The following is a 19,532-nucleotide window of genomic DNA, read 5'->3' on the forward strand; positions in this document are numbered from 1 at the left end:
GGCATGTAAGGATATACTGGTGCCTGGTAGAAGTCAATTCCTTGTTAAAGACCGACACTTCAATTACACAGTGGCAAATTCTATAGCAAAAGCATAAACCAAGAGAGTATACAAGGCGGTGAGGGCTCAATTACACAAGACACTGAACAACCCCCGTCTCCTGCCTTGCACATGAGAGCCTCAGAGACCATTTTCCTATATTCTCTTTTGAGGACACAAGCAATGGCAGATTTTTATAAGCTTTTCACCCTAAACAACCCAAAGCATTTCACAAACTTCAGCTGAAGACTATCTTGTAAATGGGTTCCTGTAATATTGAACCCAATAGCAAAACTGAACAAAAGTTTATGGCAGGAAATAAAGAACTGAAACTAAAAAGCAGTAAGACACGTATACCCACATGCTGGCCAGCAGCTGCTAACATAACTTGACAATGGTTTACCATTGGTTGTTTAACGACCTTAAGTAATCAGGACTGGATATGGTCAGGAATTTTCCAACAACTGTATTCCATCATAAAATAATAATTTGTTAAAACCAAGCCTGTTCCTAGGAAAGGGTTGGTTTTGATGAATCCCATTCAAGTTTGTTTTGGTGTTTTTTTTCCCTATACCGGGGAAATATTTTAGAAATTGACAACAAGTCCAATTTTAGTAGTTTTCTAAATAAAATTTTATTTTCCAATTTGGAAAAATTTCCATTTTGAAATGTTACTTAAGCTTCACAAAGCCAGATACACAACTGAAATCATCGTTGAAAGATTATTAAAATGAAATGTTTTATGCAACCTCGCCCAAAATTCTTCTTAATAATAAGTTTGGATTTTTTTTTTAAAGTTTTTGATGTTACTCTGTTTCAGGACAGGAAAATAAATGAAATCTTGACAGAGTTCATGGGACAATCTCCTACAGCTCTAGTTGTAACATTCTTTTTTCATGTCATCTGTAAGACAAAAAATTCATCAACATGCACCTTCTGTACAAATACCGGAGCACTGCTTTACTGTTAACTAAGAACAAAAAAAAATTGAATCATCAGTTCCAAAAGAACTTAGATGTTTCTTAGAGCTCTCTTAGTAATGTCTTAATTTTGATAAACTTGACTAATGATAGAGAATGGGAGCCACTAATGATAGAGAATGGGAGCCAGACCATGAAGTAGAATATAGCTTCATAGACTTTAAAGCCAAAAGAAATGGTTATGTTAATCTAATCCAATATACAAACATGAAGGAGTATGAAGTACTATCCCTTTTCATAGATTTCATAGATTTCATAGACATTAGGGCTGGAAGGGACCTCGGGAGATCATCGAGTCCAGCCCCCTGCCCAAGGGCAGGAAGTCCACTTCCATTTAGCACTAAAACAAAAGGCAGGTGAAAAAGTATGGCAAACATGTCTGATCATTGCTTGGAAAGAACTGGAATATGTTTTTCTGTTTGATGTATTTGTTGCTCTTTTCCCTGCAAAAAAGGGAGAGATCATTAACAATGTGTGATTAATTAAGTATAGGTTTTCCTGCCCAGATTTTTTTATAAGCATAGCCAAATCAGTACTAAAACAGAGTTAAATAAATGGGTGCAATGCCATAATGATGGGGACCTACCAAATTCATGCCGGAAGTAGAGTGCACAGCGGATCTTTTAATCTTCTGTGTTCCCCCACATGCACCTCCCCCCTTCCCCACCCCCCACTCCTGTTGCTGATTAGTGGAAGACCCTGCCACTCCCTCCTGATCAGCATCTCATCTGTTCTCTGGACCGGTGGAGTAAAGGAAAAAAGTTCAATACTGAAGTGTCTGATTTGCAATGAAATTCTAAGAATCTACTGGTTCCTCCCTGAAAACTTGTAATGCTGCAGATGCTGCCTTAACATGATCAGCAGAGCAGAAGTGAGGCTGAGGCAACTTTGAAGAGCTGCAATTGCTTGGAAAGAGGCCACGATTTAACCAGGGGATTCTGGCAAGACCTCCCTACCCAGCATCAGGGCTGTACTGACTGTGTGATGGCTGGCAGAGGCCCTGGAACAATGTGTTCTACAGTGGCAAGAAATGGAACTACCTAAACTTTGGACTCCTCCAAACCCGGTCAACAAACTGAGGGTTTTGAAGGAGAGCTGTTACGTATGGGCTAACTACCTTATTAGTCTGTCACAGTTATGAGATGACTAGCATTAAGACTATTATCAAGATGTCTGTGGGGTGCCAGTCTCATCTACCGTTGTTGCTTAATAATTAAGGATTTCCTGAGTTTTTGCTGTTCCTGATTTACTTCCAAAAAAAAAAAAACCCCAACAAGTTCTGTTTGTTTTAAAATCTTGGACTCATTGCTTGCAGGTAGGGAATTGTAGCTCATCATCCACTTCCAAGCAGCATAAATTAGTTTCCCAGGTTGCTGGGGGGGAGGTGGGAGGTTCAAGCAGCATTATTTGCAGGGGAGGTTCACTGGATATCTCTGGAAAATTGAACCTGCTTTTCTGTTTCTAACTTTCTTTGTTTTTCTTGTCAACCAGAAGGTGCATGCAGTCATTAATATGGTTAAAGCTTGCTATACAACTCTTTTACCATTCTGTCAGTAATAATGGGCCAGGAGGGTGCTGCACCCATCTCATCAGACCAGTCTTTCTAGCAATGGATTACATTGGTTCAAAAATGGCATATGGATATTTACAGCTAAAATATAAACCTTTTATTTGTTCTTAGTCAGTCAAACCCAGCAGCTACAGTGCTGCTTCTGTTCAACTGAAATCACTGGAAAGTTAAGAATGCAGAGCAGACCTTGAAAAATAAAATAAGGTGGCTGCATCTACACATGTGCTTTATTACAGAGTGGACTAATTAACTGTGGAGTAAAGCATCACCGTCTACACGTGCAACACTATTAGTCCTCAGTGAACTAATTTAATGCTACTGTAAGATAGCACTGTTGGGGTTCTCTTACGGTGGGGTAATTCACTGTGATTAAATGCATATACAGATGCTGACCATGGGTGTAAAATGTGCCTGGTCAGCCCTGCCAGCAGGGGCCCAGACTCCTGCCGGCCACCTGGCAACACAGCTCCACACTTCCAGCAGCCTCATTCCCTAGCCAGCCCCTCCGACACCAACACTGCTGCCCAGAGCCCAGAGCCCAGGTCTGACCAGCCCTGACATAAACTGTTCCACCCTGGTTCAAATTGCTCCTGTCCCAGGTGCACATGGAGACACTGAGCCTGGGAGTAGTTTACTCCAGCTGAAATTGCTCCAGAGTTTATTGCTTGAAATTAATTGCACATGTAGATGTACCTGGTTGGACCAAATAGCATTGAAGGAGCTAATAAACCTGCAGGATTATACTCTATAATAACTTTGCCAAAGAGTGTGAATAAAGTGCCATGGAGAATCTGCTTGGGGTTTTTCTACATGCTTCAGACAAACAAGTGCTGACTTGAATCCCTGGGGCTTGAACCTTGGAGACATTTTTGGAAGCTGATGGAGAAGAATATGGATGAGGATAAGGAAGTAGAGAGAGCAGGGGCAGATCTGGGAGGGCCGCACAAAGACAATTGCACCCTGTGTTCCCCCTCACCACTCCTTTGATTCCTGCTCCACCCAAACTTTAAAGCCAACTGTCCAGAAAGGATAGGCTATTTCAATTCAGGCAGCACTAAAGGAGTCAATTGACTTAATGGGCTCATTATAATCAACCTCATTCTTGCTAAACTCTCTTCATTCCACAGGTGTTAATGACCCTCTCTGTTTTTAATGGTCTTTATGTCTTATTAATCAAGCTACAATTTGTTTTTTTCTGTCAAGAAGAAGTGTTAAACAGTCATTAGTAGCTTGATGTTCTATTAATCAAGCTTTTCTTCTACAATTTTGCTGTCTGTTAGCCATTCCTAGTAAAATCCAACTTCCATTTCAAAGCCGTGCAGGCTATTTTTAGCTTTACCTACACACTTTAACTCTGGTGTGGTAATATTAATTCAGGTGTGAAAATGACTGGCAGTGAAATGTTGCTTGCACTGTCAAGATGCTCAAAAAGGCTAGATTTTATTTTAGGAATCTGAATTGGAGATGCACATTTAACTATAATAACCTCAGGCTTAATACAACTTTTTCACTATTTTTGTCTAATGCATTATGGTTATTAAACTTTACATATCATTTAGCAAATTAGTGCTCACTCATACCAACAGGTATTTGGTTTTACTCTCATTTTAAATTGAATAATATAGTGGTAGGTCCTTAGCATACTTTGTAGCATAAAGCTTCTTGTTTCTCTGTAACTGGAGGAAAATATATGTTGTGTTATATGTACACCACACCACCTGGGCTCTCCTTTTAAAAATCCTAGATGTACCCATGATGGAGAGTATTGAAGTGAAAGCATTGTAGAAAGTGGGTGTAGGGGATAAGGGGCATCACAGAATTTTTCATTCCAGCTGTCAGTGCATTTAATTCTATAGTTCTCACTTGACTAGATTATTTTCTTCTCAGAGGGCCTAGCACAGAAAGCACAGGCTGGGTAACAATGTACCTTTCATGTTTGCATTTGCTTCATTCTGAGTAACTCCAGGAGCCAGAAAGGACCATAAGAGACGCTGTGATGTAACAGTTGGCATTCATGAAGTAATGGGTCCACAGATACATGCAGTGGGATTGTGCTCTGTTGTGTCTTCTCCCACTCTCAATAAGCTCCTCACTCGACAAGGTAAAAGAGGCATAACGGAGAAATTGGCCAGTTTTACACCAAATGAGTCCCCCTCCCTCTGTGATTTTTTTTCAGTTGTGCGGCTCCCTTCAGATTATAGTCCCATTGCACCACTCATATTACATGAAGGGACTTGAATGGGGCCGAGATTCGGACCCAGTGGTTCCAACACCAATTTAAACCAGCTGTAGTTTTAAAATAGAAGAGAAGAAAAATGAAGAAAAAGAGTTTGAAAAAAACCCCCCATTGATCAGCCATGTTAAAATGATGCATGCTTAAAAAGGTGGTAAAACCTAGCTTCCATCCTTGTGCTTTAAACATCTCATCCTACAGCCTAATATGCCCCCAGGGAATAATGCCAACCTGCCCTATATAGACATGTAACTCTCCTAATTCTCTTATTTGATAAAGGGCAGCTTTTGTGCAATCCTAACCATCCAGCTCTCTTCTGTTCTTTTAAGGTAGGGATCCTTATGTGGCTACATGTTACGAGAATCCACTACATACTGGCTGCATCCACAGGAGACACTGACTGCACAGTAGCCTGAGACTACTATACAGTAACATCTCATGGCAGAAACCCTGACGCAATGCTACTGCACAGTCAGCATCACAAAAAAAGCCATTTGTGAGTGCTACTGCGCAGTAATGTGGGTTACTATGCAGTCATTTAGGACTTGCTTATACAAGTCCTAAATGGCCATGCAGTAACAACTGCGCAGTCAGCATCTCGTGTAGATGCGGCTTCTAATGGGAATTACCTGAATCCCCTCTGAGGGAGTATAATGGGACTTCTTCGTTTCCCCATTACAAAGAAGAAAGGGGCTTTTAAAAGGAAAGGCAGGTTTTGAGGAACTGCCGAGTAAGGGATATAAAGGGAGGAGACAGCAGAGAGGGCAGAAGAGGTTCAGTAATGAGAGGAGGTGTTGGTTGCTAAGGACATAGGCAGACAAGTTTCTTTGGGGAAAAGTGGGTGCATCTACACATGCCACTATGGCACTGTTGTTACTGCGCCATCATGACGGCACAGTAATAGCCCATACTGAGCCGTGCGTGCCGCACAGTTATTTCTAAGCACTGCATTGCCATGGAGACACACTATAATGTGGAGTGCATCACTGTGGTGATGTAGCTGCAGCAGCATGGTTTTTGCCCTCAGATGCGATGTTGCCATAGCGCATTGCTACCGTGATGTAGCATCACATGTAGATGCACACAGTGATCTCTTTTATTAGGCCAACTAAATAGCTGGAAATATTGTTCTTTGCAAGCTTTCAGGCACAAACACGCTTCTTCAGGCAAAGGGAAAGTCTAGTGGTGTTTTGTGTGCTCCTATACACACCAATAAAGCTGTAATATACAGGCAAGGCCTCTGATGGCACTGAACTTGCACTGAGAGCACCTGGGATTGCCACCTCACAAATCTCAAAACGGCTTTCACTCAACAAGGACGGTCCTCCAGAGAGACAGATTTCACTTTGAAAGAGCCACCCAGATACCACATGAAGAACTGCTGCAGTACAAAAAGAAAATCCCCACAAGTCACACACCGTTAGTTATGACGTATCATCCCTCCTTGGAACGTATATGGAAAATTCTCAAACAATTGCAACCCATACTAGAACTCAAGGAGGGCCCCGTCCATATTCACAAGGAGTCACCTAAATATCAGAGAAAGAGGGCCTCTGACCTTTTAACCCAATGTAGTAGTTAGGACACTTAAACCAGTATGTGGGATACCCAAACTCTAGATTTCTCTCTGCCAGAAGGGGCTTGACTCCACATGTCCTATGTCTCAGCAAAGTGCCCTATCCACCAGAGAAAGGAGCATCCCCCTGAGCCTCTTGAAGCTTCATAGATGCTAGGTGCCACAGTTGGAAGAGACCTCAACATCAAGTCTGAACCCCTGCCTAGGCAGGAAAGAGTACTGGGGTCAGATGACCCCAGCCAGATGCCTATCCAGCCTTTTCTTAGACCCCAAGGTAGGGGACAGCACCATCTCCCTTGGAAGCCCATTCCAAATTCTGGCCACCCTTACCGTGAAGAAGTTTTTCCTGGTATCTATCTTAAATCTGCTCTCTGTCAGTTTGTGACCATTGCTCCTTGTTACCCCAAGAGGCACCCTGGTGAACAGAGCATCTCCGATCCCTTGCTGTGTCCCCTTAATGAATTTGTAGGTGGCCACAAGATCACCTCTCAGCCTTCTCTTGCAGAAGCTAAAGAGGTCCAGGTCCCTCTGTCTCTCCTCATAGGGCTTGTTCTGTAAAACCCTAACCATACAAGCAGCCCTCCTCTAGAGTCTATCAACATCCTTCTTGAAGCACAGCACCCAAAACAGGCTGCAGTACTCCAACCGTGATCTGACCAATGCCACATGGAGGGGAAGTGAAAAGCAGAAGCGTAGTCAGCAGGATTCGAACCTGCGCGGGGAGACCCCAATGGATTTCTAGTCCATCGCCTTAACCACTCGGCCACGACTACATCTTCTGGGGAAACTGTGCCACTTATGGAGCCAAAAAGTTACACTTGCTTTCTTTCCAGACCTTTTACTCTTTCTGTCTAGGTTGCCCAGGAGGCCAGCTTCAGTACGACGGGTAGGACACCTCAAATAGTCTAGCTGCTTTATTCTTTTCTTCAAATGAAGATTGAGTACAGAGTGTTATGAGCACAAGAGAAAATAGTGAAGGTAAATGTCTCAGTAGAGCCCTTTAAATGCCTAAATACCTTGATGGCTGTTGCACAAGATGGATTAGGATAGTGTTTGGTGATTTAGGACCCTAAATGTGCAAGAGCATCTTGGATTTGGCCCACAGAAGATGCATTTGGAGTAATAGGAAAACCTATGCAATACTTAAATGGGTTCAAGCATCATATTCACGCTCCAGTTACGGCACTGTCTTACCACAAGTATTTCAGAGCTAGCGTCAAATGAACATTTTGATGAGGAGAGAATTGCAGCAATGAGGAGCACCTATTTCCTAGCTCGTGCTATGAAAGAAAAATATCACTTTTAACAAAGAAAGACATGATTCTTGATTTAATAGAAAGTCCTGTTTGCTTCCCCACACAGTGACTCCTGCCATCACTAGTGCATTAAAAACATGTCAAGGCAAGAGTTCAAGGGCAACATCATGTTCAAGGCCCATTCAGAGGGATGAACCGCAAAAACAACATTGAGCAGTCCCTACTGACAGTGAATGCAACTATTGAGTCCCTCAGGTCTGCTGGGGAGACAGACAATGCTGTATTAAAGGTAAATGCAGCCTGAAAAATTCAGACTAACCTTCAGTAAAACAAGCTAATATGCCAGAAATCCAGGAGCTTGAATTTTATGTATGTTGGTAATGTAGGAGAAAGCCCACGGCAACAGCCAAGGGGCTGCCAAGAAGCATAAAGTAAAAATCTGAGTTGCTGAACAGTTGAGGCCATTCTCACACCTTCCCTTTTATTACAGCTATCCATTCCTTGCAGTGTTTCATTAGATTGTAAAACAGGGTTTCCCCCCAGAGGAGTTTTTATTTCAAGCTCAACACTGCTCCCATTTACACCATTGTAAATCTAGAATGATCTCAATAAAGTGACAAGACACTGAAGCCTGTTGCACTGCCACTCAGCACAGAGTTTAGACCATCAGCGTGATCAGAAGTGATTGCCTCCAACTTGATAGGGCAAAAGTTTCCAAGGTCACCTTTTCTCACCTTGCCAGGATTCATCCATCCAACTTCTGCCTTTGTTTTGTGTTTTTCTAATATTCCTTAGTAGCTCGATATTTTGTAAATATATTGGGTCATCCTTTCTTCTCATTTCAATTTCAAACATAAATAGTATGTTCCAAAAAGACCTCATAAATTAGAAAGAAGGTCAAAAGCCAGCCCACATTAAGACCTGCTATACTTTTAGCCCAAGGGGAAGCCACCCCTTGCTAGTTAATGCAGTTTTTTTTTTTAAATCTGCTTATTCTACCATGGGATCTGAAGAGGGATACATTATTCAAAAGACAAGTCCAGCTTTTACAAGAACTAATAAGACACAAGACAGCCAGCCTTTAAAGTGGACATACGCCGTATTTTCAATTTATGTTGTCATTCAGTAGGAAAAAAATACAGGTTAGTAGTTTTCAAATGAGGCCACTGAAAACCAAAACCTAGATTTTTAAGTGTCCAAAGACAGATGTGACTGCCTTAATGACTCCCATATCTTTGATTTTTGAAGTTACACATCGAGACATGGATTTCTTTTGGTAGGGCTGTATGCATTGGGTGTTTGTTTAATGGCTAATAAGTAGCTACAACATAACTTTAACCGAATGTGGCTTGCAAATGCTACAATTGCTATGAAAGCACCTCCTGGGTGCTGTTTGTCAGGGGGCATCTTGTATCTTCTCAGACTGTTTCCCTCTTTTTGAAAGAATGAGAGTAAGAGTGTGTGTGTGTTTTCGTAAGGTTACATATAGTAGCTACCATCAAAAAGCAAACGCTGAAGTACAATGTAGTACCATCCCGGTGCTGTGCACAGTAGGTGACACTGAGGTTTTTGGAGAAGTAGAGTTTATCTGCACAGAACGCACCACAATAAAGTCTGCACTTTCAGTAACATATTTGCTTACTTTTTAAATAATTTATTTTAAATGATTTAATTTAAAGAATTAACTTTCTTCTGTAGGCAGGAAATTACTTCTGTACATTTTGGGGGATTGCAAGGAAATTTGCCATAGAAGACAAAGAAGAGCCAGCCCCTTAACTTCTAGGAATTCTTATGTGAAGCCCATCACCAACATTTAACAGGTATTTACTGTGCCGTACATCTACTAAGGGTACTGTTTGCCTCAGGAGACTTCCATTTCCATGCATTCCCCGCTGAGCTGCACAGTGGCTGCTTGAATCTCCCGGTGTAGGGTGAGCAGGCCTCCTGCCTGGAACAGTCACCTGGTTTTACTGACATAAATGAGATTGCCATTCAAGCAGAGTTGCAAGCACTACACTGGTTCAGTTATCCCAGTAGAGCAGTGGTTCTGAACCCTGCTAACCGTAGACACCCCTTGCTAAACTTTAGGCAACTTATCTGAAAGTGCTAACTCTTAGTTTTCACCTGTTCTTCGCCTACAGAAAAAAATAACAGAGCAATTCTTCTGTTGCAAAGAACGCAGAAAGATTACAACAGACCAGATTGTTTCAGACACTAGATTCCTACTCAAAATCACTGTGAATATCTTGTGAGTCATGTTTGTACACCTAGAAGTTCTGGGACCCTGGTTGGGAATCACTGTACTAGAAAGCCCCAAAAGAGAAAATACCCTGGAGAAAAACCAGCTTCCTAGAGTAAATAATTGTTCCTATCTGGGCAAGAGCACTCAAAAGCATGGGGCACATCTCTCATTAGTATAATCACTATTCTATGGCCTCTGGTGATTCATACATTCACTGTAAGGCTGGAAGGGACCTCAGAAGATCATCGACGATTTTTCTGGTATTTGCTGCTTTAAAGCCATGGTTTATGGAGTCAATTGCCTACATGAGGCTTTCAACTTCTGTTTTATGTCCTACCATTTTTTGTTATCAAGAAAAGCTTGACATGTGACTCCTACAGGCTAGAGCAACGGAAGACATATAGATGTATAGATTTAGAAATTGTGTGGTTTTCAAATTAGTGCTGGGTTGGGAGTGTGACTTAATGTGTGATTTTTTTTGAATGCTTCAACTCCTACTCAATAAATTTACACATCACCCATTCCAACCCCCTTTTTCCCATTCCCCATTCTGTATCCTAAAGCCTAATCCAAACATAATCTGCAGCAGCAAAGGTGTGTACGCATGAGATTTTGGAGTTTTTTTATAGGTGGAAAAGGTTTATTAAGGTGTTTCCCTGGTTGAGGGAGTGAATGTTAAGGACTCAGTGGGTGAGGGAATTGCATAAGGTAATTCTGGAAACCAAATGCTCTAACTTTGAATTGTATATACATAACTTGGGCTAGGTTTACACCAATAGAGTTGACATTATCTTCATCCTCAAACCTATACACATGACCCATCTGTGCTGTAAATGCCAAAGCTCAAACCCCAGAGGCAGCTGCAGACCCTGAAAGCTCTTCTTAACTTCTAGATACATGGTAAACCCCCTTACCTATTCAACTCCTAGTCCCCTCTCCCTGCAGCGTGTTTAGAATTTACCAATTTGCTGAAAGCTTCAAATGCAGGATGTCTACCAGGAACAATCTCACAACTCCATGCTCCTATTCTCTGGCCCCTATCTCCCTACTTCTATCTCTATTGTGAGTAGAGACAAGCCCTGAAAGAAAGGTAAAATGATGCCTAGAAGACCTACACTAAGGAATGTGGGGTACATCATAGTGACCTGTTTAAGTAGTAAGCAGCATCATGTGAGTGGCTTTGGTGTATGCTATAATATGGAAGGAGAAGGATGGTTTCTGTGGTTTAGGCTGGTTGAGGACAAACGCATAGTGGGTGCCTCTACACGTGCATTTTACTGTGCAGTAGACTAATTTACTTCACGCTAAAGTGTCACTTCAACCAGTGTAAACTAATTTACAGTGCTGTTGGATAGTCCCATCAGTCACAGGTACTATCTAATGGTGGAGTAAATTACAGCATGCCAGGATCAGTTTACTCCAGCTCAAATTGCACTGGAGTTTATTCAATCACTTTAATTGCACACGTAGAAGTGTCCAATTGACCCTAAATGTCAATGTAGTCATGTCCTTGATGTCAATTATGAAAAAAAACATATTAACCGGACACACAAATTAGGATCTGACTTCATTTGCATATTGTGAATCTCCAGACTTACTGGCTATGACTGTATGCAATAACAAACATATAAACAGAGAATAATTTAGATATTATAGTAAGCAGAAGGTACATCAGATAGTTTTAATAAATCACAGCTAAGTACCAAGGTGATAGCTACCTTGGAAATAACCATTTAAATTAAATTGCAGAGGAATAAATGAAAATGAAAAGATAATCTTGAAGCATATTGTCAATTATCAATAGTTCATCAACACAAATAGATTTCAGACTGGTATTATTGGTAGGATTTTGTTTGTTTTTGCTTTCTGGAAACTGTTGGAATATCCAATGAATTTGTGAGGCAAATTTATTTATTTAAAAACTGTCCTCCCGGCAAAAAACTGTCCTCCCGACCAGGCCAAAATACACATATGATTTATGTAGCAGATCTGTTGTAATGTGACTGCCATTACACATAGCCATAAATGATGCAAGGCCAACATGAATATCTATAAGTCAATGTTCAAAGTAGTTTGTTTAGCCATGGCCAGACCGTGAGGTGTCGAAATAGATCCTTACATAAACAAGACATTCATCCATTTTTCTACAGATGATAAATGGTATTTCTATTTCATAATGTTTGTACACTATGGAAATTACTTAATATTATAGATGGGATACAATTAAACTGTGAAAATATTTCCCAGTCTCCTGAATACTTGTTTGCAGACTCTTGATGGCACTGACTTAGTCCATCAAAAGCAGTGGAGTGAGATTTTCCACTGTGTTCATTTCATTGGACTGGATGTGTAATTACGTCTTGGGGAAAATAAATCTTTCTAGAATAATCATTTAGCTCAACAAGCTTTCATCCAGCAGAGCACCCTGGCATCACCTACTTTATATAATAAATAAATGTCCAATAAATAAATGTCCAAAAAGGCTTTCATGGCAGCAAAATCACATTAACACAGGTCAGGAGTTTATATCAATGCCTGCTAGAGCCCTCTCCAAAGCAGTAGGCTGTTTTCAGGTCTACTATGGAGGTTTGCTTTCTTATAAACGCAAATGTGGTTCACCTCAGGGGAAAAGAAAACAGATCATTTGATCCTCTGCAGTAGGCCTGAACGCCACACTGCTAATCATGAAGGAATCATGGAAACACACCAGGTGCAAGGCACCACAGTTTAAATCCAGCAGAACTTTCTCTGTAGCAGGCTCCGGGGACTAAGTCCTTCAGAGAATAATAAAATTGTAAAGGAAAATGCAAAAACAAAATGCAGAAAGATTAATTAAATAAAGGGCATCCTTCCAAAAAACCCTCTAACAACTCTATGAAATGTGTTTTCAGCACCACAATGCACATTTTCTGTTTTGTGTCACAGCAAAGCCATTACATGTAAGTGTTACCTTTGAAACTCCAGAAAAAAGACACTGATGAATGTTACACAGTGGACCAAAGACTGCCAAAACTAACAAATTTCTGCTTAGAGACCCTCAGAGTGAAATCCCTGTGAAGTAGCAGAGCTTGAAGAGTAATTAGCCACAACCATAACAAAACAGTGAGCTACTCACCACTCAAATCTCTATGACTTCTCTGTTGTTTTAACTATCACTGCTCTTGCTAGTAGTTCAGGAAGGACTATCTATAGAAGAATTTCTTAGAATGAAACCAACTAATTTATCAAGACATTGAAAGGATATTTGTCTTTGTATATTTACAGCCCTTTGACACAGATAACCACCATCTTACCTGTTCCCATTCTTTGTAGATTTTAGGCAACATTCATTCCCAGTATAACTCTACTTATTTCCATACACATACACCAAGCATGAGACTGGCCAGTCATCACTGTTGTGAGAAATAAGCTCAAGTAGTCAGGATAGTGTTCTAGGTTGGGGGGAAATGAAATTTTACTTCTTTTAGGACAAAAGTATGTGTCTTAAATTCTCCTTTCAGTGCACTCTAAAGAGGGACATCTCATCAAGAGGTCCAAACAATGGGAGGCATATTAGTCTGAATTACTCCAATCTGTGCTAAGCCTGATTTGTCCATCAAATAAACTGGCATTCTTCTCAGTGTGTTTTGTAGATCTGCTTTGATTAGTTTTATGGCACTTTAGTAAAAATGTTAGTAGCAACAAAGGTGATGTTGTGGTGGGAGTCTGCTATAGACCACAAGACTAGGAGGAAGTGGTGGATGAGGCTTTCTTCCTACAGCTATCAGAAGTTTCCCGATTACAGGCCCTGGTTCTTCCATCACCCTGACTTCTGCTGGGCTGGCAATACAGCAGTGTGCAGGCAATCCAGGTAGTTTTTGGAGAGGGTTGGGGACAACATTCTCGTGCAAGCCCTGGTGCTGCCAACTAGGGGCTGTGCTCTTCTTGACCTGCAGCTCATTAACAGGGAAAGGGTGGGGAATGTACTAATAGATGGAAACTTGGGTAGCAAGGACCATGAGATGATTGAGTTCAGGATCCTAAGGAAAGGAAGGAAGGAGAGAAGCAGATTAAGGACCCCAGACTTCAGAAAAACAGACTTCAGCTTGCACAGGGATCTCATAGAAAGGATCCCCTGGGAAGCCTGTCTGAAGGAGAGAGGTGTCCAGGAGAGCTGGCTGTACTTTAAAGAAGTCTTACTGAGAGTGCAGGAACAAGCTATACCAACATGCAGGAAGAGTAGCAAATATGACAGAAGAACAGCTTGGCTTAGGAAGGAATTCTTCAGTAAACTTATAACTTCACAAAACTTCAGTAAACTTACAAGCTTCACAAAAAAAGAAGCTTATAAGTGGAAACTTGGAGAAATAACTAGGGAGGAGTATAAGAGTATTGCTCAGGCATGCAAGGTGGAAGTCAGAAAAGCCAAAGTGCAATTGGAGTTGCAGCAAGGAAGGGATGTGAAGGATATCACCAAGGGTTTCTACAAGTATGTCGGTAGCAAGAGGAGGATCAGGGAAAGTGTGAGTCCCTTACTAAATATGGGAGACAACTTAGTGACAAAGAATGAGGAAAATGCTGAAGTGCTCAATGTCTTTTTCACCTCAGTCTTCTCAGGCAAAGTCAGCTCCCAGACTACTGCACTTTGCTTACTACTCTCTGATACCAATGCCCCAGCCAATTTTCCATCCACCTTACAGTCCATTCACAGCCTGTACTTCCTTAGCTGGTCTCTGAGAGTGCTGTGGGAGACCATATCAAAAGCCTTGCTAAAATCAAAGCATACCGCATCCACTGGTCTCTCCACATCCACGGAGCCAGTCATCTTGTCACAGAAGGTAATCAGGTTGGTAGGGTATGGCTTGCTCTTGCTGACTATTTCTAATCACCTTCTCTAATTGCTTAGAAATTAATTCCTTGCTCCATGACTTTTCCAGGGACTGAGGTGAGGCTGACTGGTCTGTAGTTCTCTGGATCCTTCTTTTTCCCTTTCTTAAATATGAGCACCATGTTTGCCCTTTTCTAATCATCTGGGACTTCTCCTGATTGTCATGAATTTTCAAAGATGATGGCCAGCTTCTCTGCAATCATATCAGCCAACTCTCTCAGCACCCTTGGGTGCATCTCATCCGGCCCGATGGACTTAAATATGTCCAGCTTTTCTAAATAGTTCCTAATCTGTTCTTTCACCACTGTTGGCTGCTCACCTCCTCCCCAGTCTGCTGCCAGGTGCACTAGTCTGGGGAGGAGGTGAGCAGCTAACAGTGGTGAGGCCACATCTGGAGTCCTGTGTTCAGTTTTGGTCCCCCCACTACAGAAAGAATATGGACAAACTGGAGAGAGTCCAGTGGAGGGCAATAAAAATAGTGAGGGGGCTAGGGGCCATGACTTATGAGGGAACTGGGCTTATTTCATCTGGAGAAGAGAAGACTGTGAGAAGATTTAATAGCAGTCTTCAACTACCTGAAAGTTGGTTCCAAAGAGGATGGACCTGAACTGTTTTCAGTGGTGACAGATGAGAGGAAAAGCAGCAATGGTCTCAAGTTGCAGCAAGGGAAGTTTAGGTGAGATATTAGGAAGAATTTTCTCACTAGGAGGGTAATAAAACATTGGAACAGGTTACCCAGAGAGGTGGTGGACTCTCCATCCTTGGATGTTTTTAAGACCTGGCTAGGCAAAGCCTTAGCTGGGATGGTCTAGTTTGGGGTGGTCCTGCTTTGAGCAGGGGGTTGGACTAGATGACTTCCTGAAGTCCCTTCCTACCCTCATTTTCTATGATTCTATCTTAGAGTTTGTAGAGTTGCTACTATATGTAGTTCTAGGCAGGTATTAAAGCTCAGAGAATCTCAGAAAAGCTCAGTGTAGATTTAATGTTTGTTTGACTTCCCCAAAGAGGATATTGTTTTAATAGACGTTCTACAAATCTATAGCAAGATGGTAGTTGTGTAATGCTTGTCCTACACTAATCAATCACTGTTTCATATGAAGAGTTTTTACGCTAATGATTTCTTGGCTTCCATATTATTTTATCAATGCTTAGTTTATTTACAACTTTTATGGTAAAACAAACTTTCACTTAACCTTTCACCTCCACAAAAAAAGACAAAATATAAAGAAACAAAATATGCAAGCCATTTTCCTCACGTTCATTCATTAAACCTGAAACAGTAACCTTGTTTTTCATGTAATCCTCTCTAGTTTCCCATGGATAAAACTGTCACTGTTGTTACTCTACTGATAATGTAATATGACTATCCATATATTCTACTACAAACATTGCATAATTAAGAAATGGAGCCAAGCCAATTTTTCTCACCCACAGGGATGTTTGGATTCGAGGATTTGGGCTGTTCCAGAAGTTTTAAAATAGCATGTCTGGAGTTTTATCCAGTCACCTACAAAAATCTAGTTAGGCAATAGTTGCCTTTGGATGTAAATGAAAACTGCAGAAAATTATTTAAACTCAAACAGTGAAGTGTCTGCCATTTCTACCTCCCTCCATCACTGTCTTCTTCCTAGAGGACTCATGTTTCATTTTCTTTCCATGCCCTCGGAGGGGAACCCTGGAGGCTTCAAACCCCATCATAAGGAAGATGGCAGCTGGCTTGTAGTATCCAGTCCTGCGTTCCCCTGTGGTACCATTTAACATGAGCTACTCCCCAGTGCATCGCATGTTTGTACATATTGCATAGAGGTGCAATGCAGAAAATTATTAGGGCTCCCAGTGCCTGGTGATCCCTGGTTGATTAAAGTTGAAAGCATTGAATACTTGCCCCCAACTCTCTCCTCCCACTGTGAAGAAGGAGTGAGCAAAAACAGCTAATGAGTACCCAGATAAGAGGCCCAGAAGGGGCATGGGGCATGGAAGTGTCAAGCTTTTCCGTTCAGTAGATAACAACAGTCAGCAGGATTCATAGGAAAATGATGGGGTTGGAGACATGACTTCATTTCTGATTCTGAAATGAATTATCTTTTGGGGTTTTAAATCTCAAAATATCATTGTCCCTAACTTTCCTCAACCAAACACCTTGCAGATGTAGGTATAGAATATATGAGAAAAACTGTTTTTGCCAGTGTAACTTATTCTACCATCCACAAGTGAAACAAACTCTACTGGCAAAAGTGCTGTTTTGCCACTGTGACTGCCTCTGAAACAGGGTTCCTCATAGGTATATAGGTGTAGGAATATAGAGATGGCTTCTCACCTCTCTGATAAATGTACCTTTATGAACAAAAGTCTGTAGTATAAACTTTACATTTATTTTGAGCCTGTTTTCTGCATTATACATATAAACCCTTTGCACTACCTAATCTTTAATAATATCAGCCCCCAGGGTCCAGCAACCCTTGTCTCCTCAATCTGGGAGGGATTAAGCCATTGTTTTCGTGTCATCCTCTGTCTCCATTACACTAGGCATATCTACATGTGCTATTAATGCACATGAATAAACTCTGGTACAGTCTGTGCTGGAGTTTATTGCTCCCAGGCACAGCAGTCACACATGTGCCCAGGACCACAGCACACTGAGCTCGGGCGGCACAACCCCAGCTGGCAGGGAGTCCAGCGGGTCGGCCTGCCAGCCCAGAGCTGCTCCATCCCAGCCCAACATACTGTGGAGCGGCTGGCTGGGACACAAGGGAGATATAGTGCCAGGCTAGCTGGAAGGCGGCCCCCACGTTATAGCACCCTTTTGCTCCAGCCAACCCTGGTCACTGTCTACACGTTTTACAGTGCACTAAATAACTCCACCGTAGGATAGTACTTGTGTTAGGCGGTACTGTCATACAGTGGATTTAATAGTGCCACACATAGAGGGCGACATTTTACTACAGAGCTAATTAGTCAACACCACAGTGAAGTGTACATGTAGATGCCCACAATGTGAGTCACATCCCATTAATGACTAATAGGAGTCACATCTGTGCCTGTACCACTGCTATATATGGGGAAAAAACACCCAGTCCTGACTCCTGGCTGGTTAATGTTTAGAGTACCTTTCTCTATAGCAGTGGGACATGGCCCTCCACCTGGAATCTCTGTGTATTAACAACCTTTTATTGAAGCAGGGCTTTGGCTGCTGTGGTCCCCGGGCTTTACCTGTGGCAGCTTAGGTGTTATGTCTTGTGTTGTGTTAGGGTTGATGGTAGTCCTATGAAGAGTTTAGATTATGGATTGTGTAGGATAGTTTGTATAGGGGTGATCCAACCTCAGGCAGGGGGTTGGACCTAATGACCTCTGGAGGTCCCTTTTTTCTCTATAATTTTCTACAAAATGCAAACTGACAAATGTTTTTAAGTGTTTAACTGTCTTTGTAATTTTCAATGTAAGCTCCTTAATGTTAGAGTACATGTTCATCCCTGAGCACATTGAGGTAGCACAATAAATAAGAAAAGGGAATGTTCTCTACATCATTGTGAGTCTTCATCCTCCCAATAATAACAATAATCAAAAACATCCAATTGGAAGAATTGAAAAAAAAAACCCCAAATCCAAAACCCCTTGGAACTTATGCATGACTTCTTTTTGGATAAGGTAATAGAGATCAGATGTTTCGGTATATGTGACCTTCCCTTTCTTCACTCCCAGTGAGGAGGAACCTCACGGCAAAACACCTTTAACATCAGGCAGACACTAGATGTGAGATTTCCTGGCACTTTTTTGAACCCACATCCAGCATGCAACATGTGAATAATACAAATAATTGGTCTGCATACGTGAAAACATACAGTGAGGTCATATTTTGGTGAATTCTGCCTCCCATTTCTTCAATGATATGTATTTTTTTTAGTCAGCTGCCATGCTGGCTCTCCTGCATACCCTTTTGACAATTTAGTTTTTCTTTAATTTTGACACATCAAGAGAGCATACTTGGAAAAATGCCTTTCCCACCAAAACTACCCACAAATTGCAAAATCAACATTGAACTATTTTGTAGCTATTACTCCAGCGACAGGATTTGAACTTAACATCCTCTGATCCAGGGTACTGAGATAATTTTTTTGCTCTTTATGAAAATAAAAGCCAGCAATGTCTGAAGGAATTACCCTCTTCTGTGGGCTGCAACAATTATATGAAATGGTTTCCTTGTCAGTTGCAGGAACAGTAGTTCTTTTGACATCACCATTTTTTTTCTAATGCTGTCAAATATTAGTCTAAATGGAAATATTAGGGTTTGGCATTATATTCTCAGATTTACTTGCTAGGAAGTGTGAGTACTGCTGATTGATTTAGTTAAATCATCATATATATCTCTCACTCTGTATGGGCTATTATTTAGTTTTTCCCCATAACAAGTCATATTTACTTACTGCATTTAGTTAAAATTTGTCTTTCAGTCAAGCCAATCTACAGGTAAATTCAAACTGGAAAATAGACTCAGTCTGTTGAATAAATAATTTGCCACAAATATAGCCACTTACTTAGTTTTGCATTTAAAACAATCCTCTCCAGACAACGGTATTTTCTCTTGTGCATATTTGCAAACATTGACAAAGCTCAGGTGTCTTGTTATCTAACTCCAATTTACAAGGGTAAGTGGGCTAGCCTTGGCTCAAGCTGCTGAGCAGGGATGTGTGCACTAGCACCGTCCAGTTTCTGGCCTGGGTAACTGCAGGCATGTGACTGCATTTCTGGAATCAAAAGTGAATGTCTGTTCA

General features: G+C 41.3%; 1 non-coding gene across 1 annotated transcript; it reads right to left on the reverse strand.

Annotated features, from left to right (window-relative positions):
- Window positions 1-7,089: 7,089 nt before the first annotated feature.
- Window positions 7,090-7,171, reverse strand: TRNAS-AGA. The gene has a single exon. It is a non-coding gene; the product is annotated as a tRNA-Ser (tRNA).
- Between the last annotated feature and the right edge of the window lie 12,361 nt (window positions 7,172-19,532).

Source organism: Crocodylus porosus, unplaced genomic scaffold, assembly GCF_001723895.1.
Source record: "Crocodylus porosus isolate Cpor-Errol unplaced genomic scaffold, CroPor_comp1, whole genome shotgun sequence".
Classification (NCBI taxonomy): Eukaryota; Metazoa; Chordata; order Crocodylia; family Crocodylidae; genus Crocodylus; species Crocodylus porosus.